The sequence below is a fragment of the Chlorocebus sabaeus genome, chromosome 12, assembly GCF_047675955.1.
Source record: "Chlorocebus sabaeus isolate Y175 chromosome 12, mChlSab1.0.hap1, whole genome shotgun sequence".
Lineage (NCBI taxonomy): Eukaryota > Metazoa > Chordata > Mammalia > Primates > Cercopithecidae > Chlorocebus > Chlorocebus sabaeus.
In genome coordinates, this window is record NC_132915.1 from 39,036,671 (window position 1) to 39,062,698 (window position 26,028).

Sequence of the window (26,028 nt, forward strand, 5' to 3'; positions counted from 1 at the left end):
TAACCTTGAACTATTCCCCCATCTTTCATGTAGTACATTTACATACTGTTTACTGAGCTGTTAATGTGTTTATTTTCCTAATTCCTTCCCCTTTTTAAATTGGTTTTAATTCTAAATGTATTTATCTATTTGCTCCCCCAAAACCTAAATATTTTTAGGTAGTTCTTGTCTGATAATCTAACTTACATATGTCCTATTTCAATAATTTCATCATCAGAGTCACTAAAGACATGTTAAACATCTTCCATCAATTTTTGACTAGTTCCATTATTTAACTTGCAAGGGCATTAGTGTTAACAGTTCTTTTAATATAGATTGTATGGATTAAGGCTTTCTGTATGCAGGCAATGGTATATACTTAATAACCAGAGTTCTAATTCTGATATTTTCTCACTATTACATATTACCAGACAAAAAGTGCATGTCCCATGATATAAACATGAACTATAACACCGTATTTCTAAGCATGCAACAGTAATATAATTATTGTCATAATATTTTTATACTTTATTTATGGAGAAAGTTTGAAATCTATTTTAAATATACTCACCTTTGTCCAAGGCACATTCTACTGTGGTCTCAGGACAGAAACCTAACATAAAAGAAAGAATATTTCTATCAATAGATTTAGTAAATACATATATTGAGAAATACCAATATATAAAACTAAAATAAGAACAAGTTTTAAAACTCAATCATTGCTCATATTGTGTATCTTTCCATTAATTGTAAAAAGTCTTATCTTTTTTCTTTTTTAATTAAAGATCATTAAGACAAAAAAGACAGAAGGCAAATATTCTGCAATACTTCACAATTTGAACCCAAAGGACTTCTGTTCCTTTATGTCTTAAAATAAACTTTCCTGGAAAGAATTATAGAAAGAAAGTATAGAGATATCCATTTTATGCAAAAAATCAAACTTACCGCTTTTCAAAAATGTTACATGAATTATTAGATTTAAATCAGAAAGATGAAGAATCAGGTTAAATAGATTTTATAATAAAAGCATTATAATGCTTGTTCATCACAAAGTGGCAGTGAAGCACTCATTTAAGTTAACACAGGTACACTTTTATAGCAATAATGTTTCAAAAACTTTCAGGCAATGAATCTAGAATGAAGGCATAGATAATAGATTTAAATATGTTCAATGAACTTGAGTAGTTTAAATATCAAAACAGAAAACAGAATTGCTGAACTAAAGCCCCAAATTTCTATTATTTCTAGCTTATTATTCTATTAGATGCAGTGCCACATTTATAAATATGTTCAGAAACTCACCTACCTAAAGGCACAGATTATCTAAATCTGAGAACTCACATTGCAAATGTGATAAATCTAATTATAAGAATTTCAATTAAATGTAGAAGGAAAAAACCACTAACTTTGTTCATATGTTCTGGCATTCTAGCTGCCTAAAATTTCCAGATGTAAGAAAAAGATTAGAAAAAAAATCTATCTTGTGATCTCTACCACTATTTTGGGGTAAAAATTTTACCATGAATGAAAAACAACACCCATAAAAAAGTAGAAGTATAAGCAATTTTCTTCCATATTTAATATTCTCCAACTCAAAGAATTTCAGTTCCAGAAGAAACGTAACTGGATCATCAAGTAAACTGGATTCAGACTTATGATTTAAGGGGTTGTTATTTTTATATGAAGATGCCTGTGGAGCTACTGGGTGATGGAAGGAAATCAGGTCACTGTATGTTCCAGAATGCTCCCTAAGCTATCGCCGAAACAGCGCAAAATACAAGTGCCTCCACACATACACCATCACTTAGATCATATACTATTTAGCAACAGGATGTTGTTGCTTAAAATACATTTACGTGTGTGGTTTTATACATATATAACCCCCCTTAGGTCAACTTCTTTATTTGATGGCCAGAACTAGTCTTTTCCACACCTCCTAGATTTTATTTGAATCTTGGTTCCTTGGATAGCTAGTCAGCCCAGACTGTAGACTATTTATGTACCCACTCTGAGACTTGAATTTTTACAATGGAGTGGTTGTAAAGATTAAATGAGTCATTACAAATAAATTGCTTAGAACAGTTTTTGGGCCATAGTAAGTGATTAATAAATATTAGCTAGTAAAACTATAAACATTTGAAAAATACTAAACAATTTTTATATTTTAAATATACTTATGTCTTATTCATAACTGATATTTCTACTCTACCCCCAGTGTCAAAACCTTAGTGTTTCATTTCTTCTATTATGTTCAAAATAATTGAGAAACACAAGTATGGATGATAAACTTTATTCATGAATTTTGCATCAGAGTAATCAAAGTAAACATGGCGGTACTTTTTTTTTTTTTTTTTGGCAGGGATGAAATGAGGCATTTTAAATCCATCCTAATAGCTATAATTTTATGTTCTATGCTTACATGTAGTCTGGCATGACTACAGAAACAGAAAATCTCCTTAAATGACAAGGAAACAAAGTTTTCCACAGGTCAAATAAGAATCCAGTTGTCTAGTAGCCATGAAAATAAAAGTATGAGGTCAAGGTATTGCTTAAACGTCTGAATAGTCAGCATTGCTGCCAGGCTATGACGAATTTATCACAGAGAAACATGGTACTAATGTAATCAGGATTGAGCTTAAAGAGTAGACAGGCCGGCCGTGGTGGCTCACGCCTCTAATCCCAGCACTTTGGGAGGCTGAGACAGGCAGATCACAAAGTCAGGAGATCGAGACCATCCTGGCCAACATGGTGAAACCCTGTCTCTACTAAAAACACAAATAAATCAGCCAGGCATAGTGGCGGGCACCTGTAGTCCCAGATACTCAGGAGGCTGAGGCAGGAGAATGGCATGAACCCGGGAGGTAGAGCTTGCAGTGAGCCAAGATCGTGCCACTGCACTCCAGCCCGGGCAACTGAGTGAGACTGTCTCAAAAAAAAAAAAAAAAAAAAAAAAAAAAAAGGAAACAGACAAACTTCAGTTTGTAACATGCACATCTCTCTAGTCATTAGGAATAGCCTGCGCATTATAATCGGATTAAGGTTACATGTTCTGATTTTTCTGATAGGCACATACACCCTAGGATGGGAATAAGTTACAGAAAGAAGGAAAGGAGTAATATTTACTATTTAAGATTGGTTTAATTTAACTTTAATATAGGCTAATGTTAGGAGGAAATAAGACTTCAGAAAACAAAAAGAGAAAATGAACAAAATAACAACAACAAAGAAAAGAAGAAAAATAAAACTATGAGCTTCATAAGAAAAGTTCTGAAAGTCAAGCTTATAGGGTGGACAATATATTTTGTAAACTACATTTTAACAAGAAGACCTTTTATACACTGGTGGTGTCAAGCTTACAGGATGGACAGTATGTTTTGTAAACTATGTTTTAACCAGTAGCCCTTTTATACACATGTGCAGAACTTGCAGGTTTGTTACATAGGTATACATGTGTCATGGTGGTTTGCTACACCCATCAACCTGTCATCTACATTATGTATTCCTCCTAATGCTATCCCTCCCCTAGCCCTCCACCCCCCAACAGCCCCCGGTGTGTGATGTTCCTCTCCCTGTGAGAACAATGTTCTCATTGTTCAACTCCCACTTACGAGTGAGAACATGTGGTGTCTGGTTTTCTGTTCCTGTGTTAGTTTTCTGAGAATGATGGTTTCCAGCTTCATCCATGTTCCTGCAAGGGACATGAATTCATTCTTTTCATGGCTGCATAGTATTCCATGGGTGTATATGTGTCACATTTTCTTTATCCAGTCTAACGTTGATGTGCTTTTGGGTTGGTTCCAAGTCTTTGCTATTTGGAACAGTGCTGCAATAAACATACGTGTGCATGTGCCTTTATAGTAGAATGATTTTGAGTATACATCCAGTAATGGAATTGCTGGGTCAAATGATATTTTTAGTTCTAGATCCTTGAGGAATTGCCACACTGTCTTTCACAATGGTTGAACTAATTTACACTCGCACCAACAGTGTAAAAGCATTCTTAATTCTCCAAATACTTTTCAGCATCTGTTGTTTCCTGAATTTTTAATGATTGCCATTCTCACTGGCGTGAGAGAAATTTTATATTACATCATAATTCAACAAGTAACAACCAAAGTCATTTTTAAGAAAAATACGGTGGTTTAATCTTACTTTTTAAAAATTTACACAAAAATAACAACTGAACTACCACAAGCGAAACTAAGATACATTTGTATTGGTATTACTTATATAAAGATGCAATATGTTCAGTGACTTGAACTAAAACTAATCCTTGAACACAGTATTACTGTCACCATTTAATGTAATCCAAATTGAAATTTTCCACTATTCTCATTGTGCTTGTTTTCAAATGTCTCATTCCTATCATAATGCTCAGAGTACTTAATCTGTAAAATATGAATGTTTACTTAATATTGGTTTAGTGGGGTTGACAACATAAAAAATGGGCCATGTTTGTTTGTTGATTGTTTCTAAGTGTATTCACTGAAAAGGTCAAAAATCTGGAGAAAAAATTAATTCCATAAAACAATTCATTAATTACAGATATATTTCTAGTGCTAAAGCAGTATATTGATGAATTGAGAAGAGGAAAGGTGGGAGGTGTGGGGATTTTTGTTTTTGTTGTTATTTTACAGTTATTGTACTTTAGAGCCTACTTGGAAATGGTCAAATATGCATAGTAATGCAGTATCATTAGACCTACAAATCTTTCTTATGTTTTAACTAAAATAAGAGGTATTCTTATAAAGGCAGATGGGAGTCAACAATTATTACTTCACCACAGCAGAATCACTATTTTACTCCAAAACAAATTAAATGATCATCACAATGATTTATGTACTTTATGCCAATTCTGAATGTTGTAAAATTGCTCAAGATTATGTTTTTTCTCATCTTTATTAACTATTAGTATCCAATAAATTTGACTACCTATCTATATAATTTCCAGAGATACACACAAAGTCAATGTTTTATATCATTTCTTATCACTGTCTATTTCTTTAAAGGTGTCTCATAGTTAACACTCATAAGTAAGTGTATGTATATATAAGCTGCATTTAAAAAACATATTTCTGCCGGGCGCGGTGGCTCAAGCCTGTAATCCCAGCACTTTGGGAGGCCTAGACGGGCGGATCACAAGGTCAGGAGATCGAGACCATCCTGGCTAACACGGTGAAACCCCGTCTCTACTAAAAAATACAAAAACCTAGCCGGGCGAGGTGGCAGGCGTCTGTAGTCCCAGCTACTCGGGAGGCTGAGGCAGGAGAATGGCATGAACCCGGGAGGCGGAGCTTGCAGTGAGCTGAGATCCGGCCACTGCACTCCAGTCTGGGCGACAATGCGAGACTCTGTCTCAACAACAACAACAAAAAATAAAATAAAAAATAAAAAACATATTTCCAAACCTAATTCATATCGTAAAGTATATAATTATTCTATGTCATTCGTAGTCAAAATTCAGTGTATCCATCTTGTTACTGTAATAGAACCAACCATGTCACACATGACAAGTTTATAAGCATAAGAAGTTGAGCTTATCGTGGAAGACTTACTCTCAGTTGTATCATTTTTTGCCTGTCATAAAGCTGTCGGGAGATCATAAGGATAGGCAGCCGTGTTATTCCACATCACCTTATTTAAACGTTAAGCCTTTGAAATGACTTCCTTTTTCAATCTATCCTGGAGGAACTTTTAACTTCATTTTAATTTCCCACTGAAATACGACCTAATTTCAAGAGCATATATCTCCCTACTGATGTGTGATGTTTCAATAGACATTCTGTATTCCAAAGAAAGATACTCTATACAGTGTGTAAACTGAATCTAAGAGATCAAATAAAATTATTATTAAATCTAATGTCTTTGTATCTGCTTACTGAAAACCAGACGTGTTGTAAACAGAATGACTTCAAAATAAATTCAGAATAAGTGTGAAACATATTTTACTCTCATAAAAGACACTAATGATGTCATAATAATTAGTGAATAAACAGGTAAGCATCATTGTTTATTTGCATTACATTTTAATAAGACACTAGAAATTTCAACATATTGGTGTTATGAGCTAAATTGTGTCCCGTAAAATTTCTATGTTGAAGTCCTAACCCCTAGTACCTTAGAATATATGTGTATTTAGAGGTAGGGTATTTTAAAAGGTCAATAATGTCATTAGTTTGAGCCCTAATCCAATATGACTGGTGTCCTTAAAGAAGAGGAGGTTAAAACAGGGAGAGACACAGAAGACAGACCACATGAAGACACAAAGAGAAGACAGTCATCTACAAGACAAGCAGAAAGACTCTCAGAAGAAATTAACTTTGCTGATAACTTGGTCTTGAACTTTTAGCCTCCAAAATCATGAAAACATACATTTCTGTTCTTTAAGCTACCCAGGGTGTGGTTCTTTTCTATGGCAGTTCTAGTAAACTAATACAACTGATAATTTCCAACTAGAGTGTAGTTTTACACAAATATGTGACAGGGGTAAATTTTATCCTCAGTTCTTGCATTTTACATTTAACATTTATCTCTCATGGGCTCTTATAACTGAAGCTCTCTTGACATTCCTAGGTTTCAAAGGGTTGTCTATCAGTGGACACAAGCTTCCCTTTCCTGCTCTGCAAATGCCTTCTAAAGCAATCTACTGACCTGAAGAGAGTCTATCACAAATACTTTAGTTACTGGGAACAGCTTAGTATATATCTGTCTCTGAGGATATCTGCCTATATAAAGTAAATATTATCTTTTTATCATATAGAAAGTCTTTCACATTGTTTTGATAGTAATGAGCAGGTGTGATAAAACTGCTATCTTCGCTCATTGCTGGTGGCACTATAAATTGAAAAGCACTTTACAAGCATGCATCAAAGTCTTAAAAAATATTTGCTCCCTTTTACTCAGTTATTCACTTCTAGGAAACTCTCAAAAGGATATATTCATATATGCTGACAAACATTGATGTATTCTGATCATCTATTTCAGTACTATTTGTGCTAGTCCCCTTCTTTCTAAAAAAAGGAAATAAACTAAATGCCTTATCATAGAATAAACAAACTATATTACTCCCATAGCACATAGGAAATAGTGTGCTTTTATTTGTAAACCATGTTTTTAAAGATAACTTAATGGCATATGAATATTAAGTGAATTTTACAGTTTTAAATGAAGAGATAAGGGTATAAAAAGATCTCATTGTGCTAAACTATATTAACACAAGAAAATCAAGAGTTCCCTTTACTGTCAACCTCTTTTCCCTCCTCATCCCCCAAAATGAATAGTTTCTTTTCATAAATCAGAGTAAAACATTCAGAATAAAGAAGGATATGTGCCTCACAAGGGTTTTTCGGCAGAGTTCTCCATCCTCTTAGGAAGCCCCGGGAGAAAAACGTTTTTCCCACAGTTATAATATGTGAATACAATGTGGTAACTGCTTCACTCTTGAAGTCTCCTGCTTCTCTCTAATATATACATGATGATTGACAGTGATGACATCCAATTAAAACTTTTCCTTTCTCATTTGGAGGATCAAAAAATAATCTTCCTCAATTCTCTAAGAGAGGTATTATAGAATATCTCATAAGACTTAAAGAATAAAGAGTATTCCATCCTCTGCTCCATTCTCTTACTATAAGGTATATATGCTGCTATATTAGAATGAAACAGCCTAAGTCTTGTTGTACCATGATCTCCAAGTGAGAGTTTAGCAAATTCATATTTTTAAAAATAAAGAAAGCATTGTACAAGGCACCTGGTCATGACTGCCAATTTACGCTGCTGAAGCAAGACTGATACCAGGCTGCCTAGAACATTCCAACATCCAATTCTTTTTATAAACTGTGAACAGACGGGTGCAAGGCCCTTTTGGTATAGTCTACCCACAGAAATCTCGGGGGAAAAAAAGATAACCACTGTTCTTAATGGTTATCTCTGAGTAGTGATTTTCTTTATTCTGCATCTTTAAATTATTTTTCCACCATAATATTGTATTGCCTGTATGGGCAATGTCAATGTTTTATTCCAGAGGAGTGAAGTGCTAATTCTCCTATTCTACAAACATGAAAAATAGGCTGGACTCACACAGGTAAGTGGACATCTACTCTGTCTTTGCACTAAGGTCTACCTGGTTCAAGTCACAGTGCTCAAAATGAGTTATACTGACAATGCTAAGGATATCGGGAATCAAGACTTCCAGGTCACAGTGTGCCCCATAGCTAGAAATGCTGAATCATCATGTACTATGTGGCTCTTCAAGATCATTAAAACACTTGGAGTTTGACTTTCATTTTTACCTTCCTAGAGGACTTTTTATCTAAAACTCAAATTTCCTACATTTAGAATTTTGGGGGCTCGGAGAATATTGATACGTATTTACATACACTCATATTTTAAGATGTATTTTACTACCTAAACAATAGTGCACTGGTGAAAGTGCAAATTCCTTTTAACACAGTAGATAGGGTGATGATTTGGGCTCAGAGTCCTAGGGTTCAAGCACCAGGTTCCATCATGTATTAACCTATGTTCTTTAAGAAATCACTTGTCCTTACTGGGAGCTGTAGTTGTCTGATTAATCTCAAAGTGAATACTACCAAGTTCAACAGCCAGCTTAGGCCACCAGCCTGAATAAATACCTGTACCTGTAAAACATTCTTTCTATATATTAGCCTACTAGTTCTATTCATCAGTCATTGAGCTCTTTAGTTTGAAGGATCCATTATACTTTTAAATGGGATATAGGCATTCACATAGAAGCCTTCAGGGAGTTATTTTTTTAAAAAGATTCTAAGTAAATGCTAAGCATTACAGTGTGTCATAGCCTTAACATATTTCTTTTGTCTCCGTTTTCACATATTGTAAACCTGGCAGTCTCCAGAAGGGTTAATCGTTATATTCTTTTGCTGTTTCATTCATGATAGTACCTCATAAATGCCTGATCTTCAAAACAATCATAAGCTACAGCAACAGAAAACAAAGTAATAATGGAATGAATGTGGAGTAATGGCAGCACTGACATTATCCTAGGTTTGTACATTATTATCGAAATGCAGCATTAGCACCTGAAAAGGAGGCAAGATGAAGGAAGTAAGTCCCTCATTATTTCTGAGAGTTAAACTTGAGCACCAGTTTGGAGAGTCGAATGCTCCATTATCATCAGTCAGTAACAGGCATTTATGTATCTGTCACCCCACAAGATCATCAACTAATTACATTAGTAATCGAATCCCATTTTCCTCTGTCTTTTTAATTTTAACCACAGAGAATTTTATCCATGAAGGTCACTTGCTTTATTGTACTTCTAACACAGACATATCACCATTAATACTTGAGTTAAAATATTTCTCTGAAACTGAAGGGCTGGTTCCTTGTGAATTTTTATCTATGGGTTTTGAGAAGGAGGAGATCAGGGTCCTAAATTCTGGTTTAGTCAGAATCTCTCTAGCTTTGGGCAAGTTATTTAACCTGTTTGACCTCATTTCCCTCATCATAGAATACAATAATTAGAATTACAATCAAATAATTAATTCACTTCTGTATTTCTAGGATTTTACACCTAAACTTTCTTTTGGAGAGAAGGGTAGTAGATAGGAGATTCATGCAGCATTCAGAGGCTAGAATTTCTAATTGATCTCCTCACCTTTAATTTTATCATCATCCAATGTCCCTTTCATTCTATTATAGGGAGATTACTAAAAAGCAAATTCTTGGCTGGTTGTGGTAGCTCAGGCTTGTAATCCCAGCACTTTGGGAGGTGGAGGCAGGCGGATCACGAGGTCAGGAGACTGAGACCATCCTGGCTAACACGGTGAAACCCCATGTCTAATGTTATATATATATATATTTTTTATATAAAATATATTATATACTATTTTATAATATATAATATATATAACATTTTGTTATATAATATATATTATATATTATATACCTATTATATAAATATATATTATATATATTATATATATATATGTTTATATATATATTAGCTGGGCATGGTGGCAGGCACCTGCAGTCCCAGCTACACAGGAGGCTGAGGCAGGAGAACGGCGTGAACCTGGGAGGCAGAGCTTGCAGTGAACCAAAATCAGGCCACTTCCTCCAGCCTGGGTGACAGAGCAAGATTCTGTCTCAAAAACAAACAAACAAACCAACAAAGAAACCAAGATTTTTTTATGTCACTCCCGCTAAAGTTCTTAAAGAGCTTCTCATCAGCTAGATTAATGTAAGTACTTTCTGGTAAGGGATTTACAAAGTGAGTGGCTCCTACTTTGCTCAGCAGCCTTACATCACATTTAGCCATACCCAAGTTCTGCTGGAGGAAAACTAAACCACTTGCTGTCCACTGAATATGTATGTTCTCTTTCATTTTTGAATGTTTAGATTCTATTCCTTGTTCTTGGAATACCCTTTTCCTGTTTCTCCTCCTGTCTAAAACCCTACTTACACAAATTCTTTCAGTACTCAGTTCATACCATCCCACTTTCCATCTTTATCCTTGCCTTAGTTATATGTTCCTAATTGCTCTTATATCTCTTGAACTCGTGTGCCAAAACCCTTTCCTGCAATTGTTGATTTACTGATCTATATCTTCCATTATACTTATGAGCTCCCAGCCACAATAAACTTTGCTTTTTGATTTTTCTCATCTAGCATCTAGCATAATGCCTGGCACACAACAGTCACTGAGAAAACATCTATTGAATGGATGCGAGAAAAAATAAGCAACATGATTCATAGTGTAATTTATTATTTGTTGGTCTTTTGCATGTGTTGAATCCAAAATAATCCCTTCTAACAAGAAAAAAAGAAACAAGCTAGTTTAACAACCTAATCAGCCATTACATGTTAAAATGAAGATAGTGACTTTTACTAAACTTTTCCTTTTCTTTAAAATTACTTTTTTCAAAACCTTAAATTGAAAACAAAAGGAAGATCAATATAGCCTCACAAAGCACCATTTATATTCTCTTTCCAACAACTGCTCACTTCCACTTCATAGCACACCAGACAGCAAAGCCCATTCGTTAACTAGATAATAGCCAGCTAATTTTACACACACATTTTCCAGTCAGTACATACTTTCTCCTATCTTCTGGGTTGAAAGGCATAAATTCAGGGGATCAATTTTCTAGTCATTCACTAAAAACACCGTTTAAATTGAACATCCATGTGAGGACAGTCTGGGTACCACTGAAGAGTTATTTTATAAACACATAGCTTGCCATGTACAACTTCACATTTTGAAACAGATATGCTAATTGTTATGGCTAACATGTATTATAATAAGAACATTGGAAAGTAAAAAACTAGAAACACTCCTACCTCTGATCCTCTGATCTTCAATAAAATGAAGTGATCGAAATACCTTTTTAAAAACATTCTAAGTCCACGATACTTATTTTGGAGGAGAAAAATCTCTCATAAATATCTGGTACCACTTTACTCTAAAGCATCCCCAACAGAAATAAAAATGTGCACATACATGCGCACGCACACACACACCCCCCTAAATGTTTAGCTGTCAAAAATAAATTCAACTGTTTAAGATAAATATATAATTCCAGCTGGGTGTGGTGGCTAATGCTTGTAATCTCAGCAATTTAGGAGGCCAAGGTAGGTGGATCACTTGAGCCCAGGAGTTTGAGATCAGCCTGGGCAACATGAAAAAACCCTGCCCTTACAGAAGAAAACACAAAATTTAGCCAGTTATGGTGGCACATGCCTGTAGTCCCAGCTACTCAGGAGCCGGAGATGGGAGAATTGGTTGACCCAGGAGGTCAAGGTTTCAGTGAGCCATGATCATATCGCTGCACTGTGGCAGGGGCAACAGACTGAGACTCTATCTCAACAACAAAAACAAAAAAGTTAAATAAATAAATAACTCTGGAAACATGCTGATATTCTATACTAATATTAAAGAAGGTTTTAATGGCTTTTATAAAAAAATGCATTATAATCAGTAAAATGCATACATTGTAAATTTCTGTAAAGAGAATTAGAGTACCATCAGATGAAAACATCATACTCTTCAACACAATTACCCCAAATGGGTTTATACATGAGACACTATCTATAATGCCATCTGAATAGCAGAAAGAAAATGCTAGAAAAGCTTGGGCAAAGAGGATATTCCAAGAATAGCACTAGCTGTGATTCCTCCAGAAAGGCAATGGTAGAGAGGGGAAACAAGATGGCTGAAGAGACGCAGCAAGGAAGTGTCACTCCCATTGAGAGAGATCCAGTTATTGACTAAACCACCATAATATGGGCAGATCTTTGGAAACAGAAAGCTGAGATGGATGGAGAGGCGACACTGAAGGTAAGGCTGAAGAGGAAGGAAGTTGGGAACCCTGCACAGCATAAGGGAATGCTAGGGCTAGTTCCCAGCCCTGAATGACTCCTGGGAAAGGGGTGAGTGTGGGAACGAAGGGATAACTCACTCTCTCTGTGGAGACCTAGGATCCTAGCTACAGGGTAAGCTGTGTCCTCCATGAATGCATGACCTGGAAGGGGGATCTACCTGGGGAAAATTCAAAGACAGGCCTTCAGGTGGTGTGTAGCACAGAAATGTTTGTGTGCTGGGCAGCTCCAGCAGAGAGTAGCCATAGATGCCCATCCCCTAGAACTCCCCGATTCCAGGAGTCATTGTCCTTAGCTGAACTCCAAGTCAGGAGAGGGCAGGACTGGCTTCCCCATGAGTAGGGCATGTCTGTTTTGTAAGTCCTGCTGTGTGTCTGCCCGTCCCATGCTCCCTGTCTGCCCCTTCTAGGGCCCACATATAGCCACTCTGCAGGAAAAGGTACACGGTGTAGCCTTTGCAACCCAGCCTGAGTGCTCTATGTTCACACATTCCTGGTGACCCAGAATTACATCATATCCCCTAACACAGCTGGAACCTGACCTAGGCCATGTTCTGGTGCCTCCAGGCTACGGCACAAAGTTTGGGAGTACAGAGTTATTCCTATCAAACTACCAATGTCATCCTCCACAAAATTAGAATAAAAATTCTAAAATTTATATGAAACCGTAAAGAACCCCAATAGTCAAAGCAATCCTAAGCAAAAAGAACAAAGCCAGGGCATCACACTACCCAACTTCAAACTATACTATCAGGCTACAGAAACCAAAACAGCATGATACTGGTACAAAAACAGAGACACAGACCAGTGGAATGGAATAGAAAACTCAAAGCCTCCCACCTACAGCCATGTGATCTTCGATAAGACTGACAAAAAAAAGCAATGGGGAAAGGACTCCCTATTCAATAAATGATACTGCTTGCCCTATGCAAAAGAATAAAATTAGGGCCTTGCCTTTCACCATATACAAAAATTAACTCAAGATGTATTAGCGATTTAAATGTAAGACCTCAAATTATAAAAATCTTAGAAGAAAATCTAGGAAATACCCTCCCAGACATTGACCTTGACGAAAAAATTTTGGATAAGTTCTGAAAGCGATTACAACAAAAACAAAAACTGGTAAGTGGGACCTAATAAACTAAACAGCTTCTGCACAGCAAAAGAAACTGTCAACAGAATAAACAGACAACATACAGAATGGGAGAGAATATTCACAACCTCCGCATCCAACAAAGGTCTCATACCCAGGATGTATAAGAAACTTAAACAAATGCAACAAGCAAAATCCAAAGAACTTTATTTTTAAAATGGGCAAAATTCATGAACAGACTTTTCGCAAAAGACAAACAGGCAGCCAAGGAATATATTTTTAAAATGCTCAACATCGTTAATCATCAGAGAAATGCAAATCAAAACCACAGTAAGATACCATCTTACACTAGTCAGAATGGCTACTATTAAAAAGTCAATAAACAACAGCTGGTAAGACTGTGGAGAAAAGAGAACACCAATTTACATTCCTACCAACAGGGTGTAAGTGCTCCCCTTTTTCCAGTCTTACCAGCTATGTAAATTAGTCTGTAAATTAGTTCAGCCATGTTGGGAAAGCAGTTTGGAGGTTTCTCAAAAAACTTAAAACAGAGTTACCATTCAACCCAACAATCCCATTACTGGGTATATACCCAAAGGAAAATAGGTCATTATGCCAAAATGACACATGCACTCATATGTTCATCATTATGTCATTCATCATAGCAAAGACATGGAATCAACCTAGGTGTCCATCAGTGGATTGGATTTTTTTTTTTTTTTTTTTAAAAGAAGTACATATACACCATGGAATAATATGCAGCCATAAAAAGGAAGGAAATCATGCTCTTTGGAGCAGTAGGGATGGAGCCGGAGGCCATAATCCTGAGCTAACACAGGACCAGAAAGTCAAATATTGCGTATTCTCACTTATAAGTGGGAGCTAAACATTGAAAACACATCGACATAAACATGGGAACAATAGACACTGCAGATTCCAGAGGGGTAGTGAGGGAGGGGAGCATGCTTTAAAAAACTACCACTGGGCACTATGCTTACTACCCGAGTGCAATATACCCATGTAACAAATCTGCATATGTGCCCCTGTATTTAAAATAAAAGTTGAAATTTTAAAAATAAAAAATAAAGGCCATTTAAAAAAAATACCCAATTTTCAAATGGGCAAAGCATCTGAATAGACATCTCACCAAAGAAGATATATAGATGACAAATATGCATATGAAAAGATGCTGATCATCTATCATTGGTAACAAAGAGTTACCACCAAATGTTAGCAAACACGGAATAACAAGGACTGTCATTAATTGCTGGTATAATAATGCACGAATGGCACAGTCACTTTGGAATACAGTTTAGTAGTTTCTTACAAAGCGAAATGATATGATTTAACTATCATGCACCTAGGTATTTACCAGAATGATTAGAAAATTTAAGTCCTGACAAGAACCTGTGCCTTAATATTTAGAGCAGCTTTATTCACAATTCCCACAAACTGGAAGCAACTAAACTATCCATGAAAAGAGGAGATTATAAACAAACTCTGATACATCTGTGTAATGGAATAATATTCACTGATAAAATGATATGAATTATCAAGCCAAGAAAAAGCATGGAGGAACCTGAATAACAAATGACTGAGTGAAAGAGGTCAGCCTAGAAAATCTGTTCACTGTATATTCCAAGTGTATGACTTTCTGTAATAAGCAAAGCTATACAGCATGCAGATCAGTGATGGCCAGGGGTTGGCCAGGAGGGTGGAGAAGGAGGAACAAATAGGAGGAGCACGGGGGGTTTTCAGGGAAGTGAAACTATTCTGTGTGATGCTTTCAAGGTGGACATTAGGTATTAGTCAAAACCCATAGAATATACAAGACCAAGAATGAGCCCAGATGTAAGTTATGGAAATCAGTTAATTATAATGCATCAACAGTGGTTCATCCGGTGCAACAAACTTATCAAACTAAAAATGTTAATAATGGGTTTAACTGACAATGGGAAGAGGGAACTCCTTGCTATAAACTCAGTATTTTGTATATTGAACACTGTTCTAAAAATAAATTTCAGTAATTTAATTTTATAGTATATAAGATTGTATAAACATTCCATAAAAATATGCAAAAATGCTCAAGTTAAATGCTATGTAATGGGAAAAGAAGAAAGACAAAGGTGACATTGGAAGAAGAAAATCTAGTCAAATTTAATCAAATCAGTAAGATCTAATTGAACAATAATGTACAGTTGCCTAATTGAAGCATCAGGTGTGGCTACTTGGAGGCACGTGAAAGCACGTAACACAGCAAGTCTGAAGCACCAAGCACACTGAAATACAGTAGGCGCTCCACAAGTGTTTGTTTCCTTTCCTTGAATTATGCTGAAACTTTTGGAGTTTAGCCTTAACGAACTTTACAAATTTCTCAGAAAGAGTATTCTCTCTCTATTCAGTAGGTTTTTACAAAACCCCTTTTGCTAAGACTCATCTTCCCTCTATTATCTTTTGACTAACATTTTTTGCCTGGATTCAATTTTCTTATTATTATTATTATTATTTCATTTTTTGAGATGGAGTCTCGCTCTGTCATCCAGGCTGGAGTGCAGTGGCACGGTCTCAGCTCACTGCAAGCTCCGTCTCCTGGGTTCACATCATTCTTCTGCCTCAGCGTCCTGAGTGGACTAACCATCACGCACCCACCACCACACCCAGCTAATTTTTTGTATTTTTAGTAGCGACGGGGTTTCACTCTTAGCCAGGATGGTCTTCATCTCCTGACCTCGTGATCCACCCACCTCGGCCTCCCAAAGCGCTGGGATTACAGACGTGAGACACCGTGCCCGGTCTTTGGACTCAATTTTGATGCCTTTCTCCAGAAGTATTCTTTGACTCCCGGTGGTTACTTGGTTTTCTTTTCCAGGAATTTTCATAATATCCTACAGTTATCTCAACACAGTGTGTATATGTATGCGTGAACATGGTAAGTATCTCAGTAAACACTCCCTGGATGTCGTAAGATATACTGTCTTACAGGTATCTTTAAGTCCTAATTTAAATTATAATTTAAAATGACGATGAGATTAAGATTTTCTAAGAATTCCTAACCCCCTAAAGTTACTAATGACAATGTCTATTGCCATGATTGTTCACTGATTGACAGTCTATCGATTGGAGGAACGAACACATTTGCATTTTTAAATGATTATTGAGAATCATCGACTAATTGAGGTATGTTACGAACTGATTAACTGAGGAAAATGGAAAGAATATTTTCTAAACATTTAGCACATGAGGAAACCCTAGGTTGTGATAAATTAAGAAACATAAAACTGGACTCTGTCAGCTTTGAACTCCCTGCCCAGTAATCCTTTGACTTAACCATGCCGTCCCTGGGGAAAAATTACCGCAATGAGTATAGATAACTCCGAGTTATTTACGTGGAAGATAAAAGAAGGAAACAAAAGGTTGATGTGGGACCTCCTTAATTATAACATTCTGTCAAGTCCTCAGAGTTATTATAATAAAACTCCAGTGTATAACAAGTTGTCGAAATTTGAAATCAGCATGGTATTTTGAATACTCAGGAAACCCACGAAACGAAAGGTCATCTTACTATTTTGTGATTGGATAGATCTGCTTCCTCGGAATTTGTCTACTACTATTCTTCCAGTACTTTATAAATACATGTTGACTGACTTATTTTATATTTGGTTTAACATATCTGGATAGATAAGCCCAAATTATGAAGTCATATAATCTAAATACATGAAAGTAACCAAATCATCATGGAATTTATTATTATGCCTTAATATGTATGTTTAATTATCTTGTTTAAATTCTTCCAAGATTATCAGTGATTTCCACTCCTTGAAAATAAAAAAAAAAAAGACTAATGGTGAAACTTTTCTCCCATGCAATAGTAATTCTTAAAGTTTATTTAGAAAAGTAAAGCTGTTTGTTTTTGATTCTGTGCGCATTTTTTATTCTCAAATTATTTTCCCCATTATAGGAGATGTGCATTAGTATATTTCTTTTTTTTGCCAAGGTTTTTAAGTAAGCATATTACACAGTGCAGTGAGAAAAATTTCCAATTTCTCTCTTGCATGAAATATCTGAGCTAATAATTGGACTAGGAGAAGTAGAATCTTTCTTTTCATTAGACTTCCCTTTTCAACAAAAGCTTTGTTAGCCTACTGAGTCATGACAAGTAATCCTTTATATGCTAGAGTACACTGTTCTTCCTGATGAACTTACAAATTAAAATGTAATGTGAAACGATGGCACTGGGAATATTGAGGAATAGCCACTGATGTGGGAAGAGATCTATAATTAAACCAATATGTACATTTTAATTATGTTATCAAACTGATAATACAGAATAAAATACAGTTGGAGAAATCCAAGGAAGTCATAATAAAGAGCACAAGACCACTACCTTGTACCGCTTGTTGTCTCCTCTACCTTCTGGTGGCCAGGCCCTCCCTTTCCAAGCCTTATTTTAATATATCTTGCCAAGGATTAGAAAGCAATCAAGTGATTTTTCACCACCTTTATCCCAGGCTAAGGTAATTATTCATCTGTTTTTCTCTCCTGCTTTTTTTTTTTTTTTTTCCTTAAACTTGGTTTGCTCAAGAGTAAAATGAACTACAGTACTTATCAGCTCAATGCATACACAAGCGATACTGAAGGCAACTGCCAGAGACTAAAGCCATAGGTTAGCTGCAAATCCATTAGTGATTTTAAACAGCAGGGAAAAAATCCTTGGTGAGTCGTGATAAAGCTGAACAATAACTGAAGAAGTCACAAAACATGACAATTTAATTTGTATTAATATGCCACCAGATAGATTTACAGAAAGCTAACACAAGTGCAAAAGATTTCCTATGAGATAATCAAAGCCATATTTGCTGTTAATGTTTATAAAAGTATTTTTAAAATTATCTTTGACATATAATGCATAGTTTTAAGGGTCATAGTTTAGGAAGAACTGCACAAAGCATAAAACTAACATATCTAAAAGATATTCTTCCCAACTCCAAAGCACTCATAAATCAGAGAAATACTTGGAATTTACTATGGAAAATTTTAAAGTGTATATTGGGAAAAATCTAGTGACATAATTTTTATTTAACCTTCCAAGTTTTTTATGGTTTATTTAGTATAAATAAGCTTTCAACCACAGCATCCACAATTATACTGAAAGAAAAAATATTAAGTCATTCTAATCTCACATTCTAGAACTACAGCTTATTTTACTACTTTATTTTTCCTGTTTTACAAATTTCCTTCCAAAGCCATGGTAAACTTCCATAAGGGAGCTCTAAAGTCAAATCCATTAAGCCATCATGGCACATCTTATTTCAAGATTTTTAAAATTAGCAGATCAATAACCTAACGCACCATACTGACTCATTCAAAGCAATTCCAAAGTATTTGTTCATTAGTGGAGCTGTGCTAACTTAAAATCTGAAGTGAAGTCCAATGTCAAAATACATTGCCCATGTTTATTACCAGCATTTAAAATTGTGTGTGTGTATATATATGTGTGTATATGTTTATATCTATTATATCATAAAATATGTATTAGATATATGTATGTCTTAATAATGTATATATACACACACACACACTCACACACAGCTCTATACACACATATAATCTCCCCTACATTTTATCAACAAATTGTATATGGTTTGAGCAGGGTTTGCTGTGTGCAGGGTTTGGGTGAATATAACTGCTTCACCAACACGGTTTAGCTAAAAACATGCTTTGGATAAAAAAAACTCTAGTCCAACCCAGCTAAGTCTTTAGAAAGAATGAAAGAAAAGTTTTATGAAATAAGGAGGAACAAAAGTATGAAATAGTATATTTTTGTTTCTGCTCAATATTGATGGCATATACTATTTTAAGTAACAAAAAGCTTATTATATAATAAATATAGAAAGAATAAGAAAAATACAAAATTGCCATTCAGGAAACACTACAGCAGTAATTATTGCAGGCAAGATTCAGCAAGGGATACCAAAATTACTGGGTGAAGCAGGATATTTGCATAATCTCACAGTATCTCCTCCAGTATATTTATTAGTTATGAAGGGAAAAATACTACAGTTATGGTGGAAAGACCTAGTACATGATACTTTCCCATATATAAAATATATATCATTATCATGTAGCCCGATATAATGTGCTAGAAAGGACACAACATAATTTCTGTAGTCTTTATGCCAAAAATTCAGAACCTTAGTCTAATCATACATAAATATTACATAACCCAAAGTGAGAGGCATTCCACAAAACAACTAAATGGTACTCATATAATGTTTCAAGATAATGAAAGATAAAGAGAGATTTAGCGATGGTCACAGATTAGCAGAAACTAAGGAAACCAAGCATTTAAATGCAATTTGACATACTAGTTTGGGTCCGGGAACAGAAGAAGAATATTTGCAGAAAAACTAGTAAAATTCCAATAATGTCTCCTATTACTTAATATTATTGTACCAGTGTTAATTATACAATTGTACAAAGAAATTTTACAATGACTATGTCAGTTGTTAACATTCGGGGAAGCTGGATAAGGGGTACATACAAAATGTACCATTTTAGCACCTTTCCTGCTAGTCAATAATTATTCAAAAAGAATTTAAAGCCAATGCTTCAAGTAGGTCATGATGTAAATGAAGGCAACATGTTCCACAATTTTCTTTGTAACCACTAAATTATTTATTACCACTTTGCCAATGTTATAATTATTCGCTATCCTAGTTTTTTCTCCAAATACAAAGATGAGAATATATTACTTCTCCATATTTCATTATCAGTGATACGAACCAACGGCTTAGGCCTGATTTCTATTATTATATTTACCTAACCTAAAAACTTTTTTGGTCTATTGTAGTATTTCATCAAATTCAAGACAAGCATTTATTGATTGCCATTATTTGCCATGCACTGAAGCAGCTATAAGATGATTACAATACATTTACCTGCATAGACTAATGAAAACTAGATAAAAGTTTATGTAATTTACATCTTCTTTGCCTACTCTAATCCGTTATAAGTTAAAACTATTTTGAGAATTATTGATACATCTGCATTCATTTCATGGTTATATTCATGGTGGAAAACTTTATTAGCATTGAGAGAATATCAAGAACCTGAAGAATTTTACTGTAATTAGATTTGTATATAATGGTATGAGGTCATATAAGCATAAGAGTAAAATAAATTATCACATAATCAGCATTTTGTACCATGAATGGTAATACTGAAAAACAGCATGTGAGAAGCACAGCAGAATGTTATAGGCACAGAAGCAAAGCACAGTGGACATTCCCTTGCTGGTAGAAGCAAGAGGAGGAGTACTTTAAAATTACTTTGCAGGTGGCTGGGTCAAATGGTATTTCTGGTTCTAGATCCTTAAGGAACCGCCACACTAATGTAAATGACGAGTTAATGGGTGCAGCACACCAACATGGCACATGTATACATATGTAACAAACCTGCATGTTGTGCACATGTACCCTAGAACTTAAAGTATAAAAATAAAACAAAAACACTTACAGTAAGTTGTACTCTAGAGATTCCTACCTTAATACTAATTTTATTAACTTCATGTTTTTACTTATAAAATTGGCTGGGCACGGTGACTCAAGCCTGTCATCCCAGCACGTTGGGAGGCTGAGGCAGGTGGATCACCTGAGGTCAGGAGTTTGACACCAGCCTGGCCAACATGGTGAAACCCCATCTCTACTAAAGACACAAAAAAATTAGCTACTGTGGTGGCGTGCGCCTGTAGTCCCAGCTACTCGGAAGGCTGAAGCATGATAATTGCTTGAACCCAGGCAGCGGAGGTTGCAGTGATCTGAGATCGCACCACTACACTCCAGCCTGGGCGACAGAGTGAAATTCCACCTCAATTTAATAATAAATAAATAAATAAATAAATAAATAAATATTTAAAAAATCATTTTATATTTCTCATTTGACTAGATTTTATAAAATATTTCATTTTTAAAAAAGAAAAAACAGTACTGCACAACAGTGACACTCTCAGTACTAAAATAGTTGGGGCTAGAGAGGGCTACCTCACCAAGCTCAAAATGTTTGTCAGCTTCCAAGTGAAGGTCCAATTGGTTTATGATAATGATGACATATACGCATAGACAAATATATATAAAGATCCAGGAACTGTTTATGTCAACTATGTAAAAAAAAAAAAGGCCAAATCCTTTACAGTCCAAATTTTAATTAATTGATATTACTTTTTTTCTGTCAATTTTCTATTGTCACAGTTTAACTAATATACTCCCCTAAATACATCATTTTATAAAGCAAAGAAAGGGTTAAATAAGATTTCAGAAAAAGAAAAAGAAGATTGGGGAATGGAGAAAATCATACCAGGTAAAAGGGATTTGGGACAGCCAAAATAAGGTGGATAAAGGAAAAGAGGAAAATATCATGCTACTACAAAAGGTAGAAAAATTTGAATCTGAACAATGTATATCAATTTTTTATTTATTGTTATTATTATTATTATTATTATTATTATTATTATTATTTTGAGACAGTATCTTGCTCTGTCACCCAGGCTGGAGTGCAATGACGTGATCTCAGCTCACTGCAACCTCCACCTCTCGGATTCAAGAGATTCTCCTGCCTCAGCCTCCCAAGTAGCTGGGACTATAGCTGCCTGCCACCATGCCTGGCTAATTTTTGTGTGTTTTTAGTAAAGACAGGGTTTTGCCATGTTGACCAGGCTGGCCTTGAACTCCTGACTGAAGGTGATCCACCCACCTCACACTCCCAAAGTACTAAAATTACAGGCGTGAGCCATCATGCCCAGACTGTATACCACTTTTACAATCAGTAGACACTTGGGAAATACAAATAAATCATGAAGTTATAATTTTTCTAAAAAAGTTCCTTTCCTTTTATTCTTTTATATACATCCAAATGTACAGAGGACAAGCTCCTAGTCATATTTTCTTTCACAAAAGGATGCCATGAAAAAAGGTATAAAAATGGCTCTCTGGCTGGGTGCAGTGACTCACACCTGTAATCCCAGCACTTTGGGAGGCCAAGGCAGGCAGATCACGGGGTCAGGGGATCGAGACCATCCTGGCTAACACGGTAAAACTCCATCTCTACTAAAAATAAAAAAAAATTAGCCAGGCGTGGTGGCGGGCGCTTGTAGTCCCAGCTACTTGGGAGGCTGAGGCAGGAGAATGGCGTAAACCCGAGAGGCAGAGCTTGCAGTGAGCTGATATCGGGCCACTGCACTCCAGCCTAGGCAACAGTGTGAGGCTCCATCTCAAAAAAAAAAAAAAAAGTTCTCTAAGGCGTGGTAATGGATTTTATTTAAATCCCATAGACACAATATATAATATTAACCTGAAACAAAGAAAAAAAATGTTTAAACGGGGAGAAGTAAAAAGAAGAGCCAAATAGCCACCAGGTGAGCCCAGGTGGTTATCACATTTTAGGAAATGTGATAACCAAATCTGGCCATATTTTAAACAATATTTTTTTCTGCATGAAGTTGACATGCAATAATCAGTGAAGTGTTTAAACATCTATCTAAGTCTTCTTTCATATTCTTCATCTGGAGTCAAAATTAGATCTAAAGTGGAAACAACTGAAAGAACCCTCTGATTTAGTTATCACTTTACTCAAAAGTTTCTGGTGCCTCTCTAGCACTTTCTGAAATTGATTCAAAGTTCTTCACTAAGTTTAAGTCTATATTCCATCACCTATAAGCATACCTGACACATTATACATGTTTAAATATTTTCCATCTGGCTACATGGACATCTAGATGGATCTTATATTTTTTCCTTTCCATACATAGTATTTATTGTAGTCTACTTTGAGTTGATATTTATATTTGTATGCCCATATATGTTTCTAAAAAGGAATTACATGTTAAAACATTTCAGAAACCAGGGCTCTAACTTTGGTGGAGAAAGCACTAATATACATCCAAGGTAAACATCATCAAGCAGAATGACTCGGCCTATAGGCAAGTTCCTGTAGCATATGAGATTTTCAGTGCATAACTATTCAAGCTTGGGAAGTGCACTGGATGTTACACAAGAAGCTCATAGAATATAAATAAACCCAAACCATAAATTACTTGCCCCAAAATATTTTATTCTCCACTATTTTTCCCTGTTCACAGGCCAAGACACTCTACTGAGCGGGAAATAATCAACATCTTCCCTAGGTGATTAAAACTTTTAATTCAAGTCAGAATTTATCAGGACAAGTAGAAATCAAACTTAAGATAAACATTGTAGCTACTGAAATCTCTCTTATAAATTCACTGGATGAACTTCAATTATATTCAGGTCTTCAAAAACAGAGGTTAAACACTTGAGTATTTTATTTATCTTTGTGAAACAAAACAACACACATAATTTCTTAACTCCATGGGATCAAAGATGGTCTTAGCAGGCCAGAACCTCTTTCTAATCTGCTCCCAATCTCCTCTAATTTTAATGTAGAGGTGGGAATATCTGGCTGGGTTTCTAGACTGTACTATTCATTAACTCTCTGTCCTCAGATTTAATGTACCCAAGTCTCAAGTTGCATAGCCTTAAAAAGTGAATGTTTGTTTTCTTGACGTATTGTCTTAGACATTGGACAATTTTTCTTAAATAAGAAAAAACATGGCAAAGAATTTTATAAAATTTTTATCTTCCTCATCATCTAATTTGTTTCCTGCCAATGAAAGCCACTTTCCTCAGGAGCTCTGAGAATGACACCTGTCCACTGTTTCAGCAGCTGGTTTGCTTCCCTGCTTATTGTTTTCTCTATGAAATCAAAAAACTAACTAAGGCTTTGCTGCCCACTGCAGGTGGAGAGGAGAATAAATCAATTTCCTTCTGCCTGATTTCAGTGGCTTTATCTCAAGTGTTTTGTAAGTTATTCTGCTGCTAAACAATCTCATTCATAGATATTTCCTTCCTATGAACTCAATACTAGTTTAATAGGTATAAGTTTTGATCAACTATTAAATCCATAACAAACTAAGAAAAATAAGGACTTAAACAATGTGTGTTAATAATTATGTTAGCTTGAAATTAGACATTCACACAAATGTTTGGCTGTCAAATTCAGTTCTTATATTTTCGGCCATTTTCATATTAAAATTGTTTAATGAATCCTTCAAAACTTGAAATGTGTTTCAATAGTTGCCTAGAATGGGACCAAGTATTAGAATAGGCAAGAAATATATTTTGAATAAACAAGTGAATGGATCTACACTAATACACGAATACATGTAAAAACCCAAACTAGCCTTCTAACAAGCACAGTAACTAGTTCAGTTTGAACAGGTCCTATGGTATTTTGAAAGACAGATGGTTCAGTACATACTATAAATATATATAATGAACCAGAAAATGTAATAGATAAATGCACTGTTTTAACAGTTCATAGTAGAATGTATTAAAGAATTTTCCTTAAAATTTCTATTCTAGTAAAATTTTGTTACAGATTTTTTTTTAGGAATTATAAAATATTTTTTTCCACTGTCCTTTTGTTATGTTGCATATAGCGATAATTAAGGGGATTCTCAGCTGGTTGTAAAAGATTTCAGTTTTGTTATATCTTCAGTTAAATGTGTTAGCTAAATCAGATTATACCTTTAAAAATGAAAAAGGTGTTCCGGAATTATTTGTTAAATGCACAGATTTGTTCTTTAAGAAATTCATAAGATCATAGAATCATGGTTTTTTTAAAAGCTGAAATAGACTTTCAAAGATGGTAAATGTAAGAAGTTTGTTTTGAACCTGTGCAATTATAATAATGACCTTTAATTATTTCCTAATGGCCTAGATGGAATTAATTGGTTATTTCAATATCAGGGCTCATCTTGTGTGGAATTTTAAAAGAGTCTCTTCTTTCTCATAATGGGTTTTATCAACCATTATGATAACTTTATCTATCAAGCTTATTTAACATATTCTGAAAGCACATTTTTAAGAGTCTTGGCACTCTCTTTCTTCCTTTCATCTTTCTTCTACATTATTTGCAGTGAGGAAGAACCCATTTTTGTTCCTTTGTAATTTTCTTCTGGTCAAGCTATCATTTAGATCTTACCAACAGTCTTTCCTTTTAATTATGTTTCCTATATTGAGAAATTTTTTTGATTGGAAATAGTATACTATTTACAAAAATCGAGAAACAATTCTTTGCTTATGGAAAGTTATAAGCTATCCAATTTCTAAATAGCAGCCATGCTGCCATCTTCTGGTTATCTTGTAAGAATTTTCTTATGCTTACAAGCTTCATTTTAAAATGCATCTTGATGTACTTTTAATTTTTTTTATGTCTACTAAGTGAAGGGCACATATTTGGATAATTAGAGCACTACATCTAGAGTTCTGTTGTCCTGAAGTCCTAAAGCAAAGAAAAACTTAAGTCTTATAATTTTAAATATTATAATCGAATGGGACGCCAAGGATAAAAAAAAAAAAGTTTTATCCCATGATTAGTTACCTTGGAGACCAGTGAGATTTTCTGACACTTTTTTAAAAATCATATTAGCCTTCACTTCATTTTTTTTCACAGCTTTTCAGTGGGGCAGCAAAACGACCACCCTTCCCTCAGTGAGTGTGAAATTTTCCAAATCCACAATTC

General features: G+C 35.1%; 1 protein-coding gene across 29 annotated transcripts in view; it reads right to left on the reverse strand.

Moving 5' to 3' along the window:
- PTPRD (protein tyrosine phosphatase receptor type D) overlaps positions 1-26,028 on the reverse strand; it is a 2,332,079-nt gene that overhangs the window by 1,461,117 nt on the left and 844,934 nt on the right. For all 29 annotated transcript variants that reach the window (XM_073021577.1, XM_073021575.1, XM_073021576.1 and 26 more), the window contains exon 5: positions 551-592. The gene's annotated coding sequence lies outside the window, so the exon portion shown is untranslated. The remainder of the gene's footprint in view (positions 1-550; positions 593-26,028) is intronic.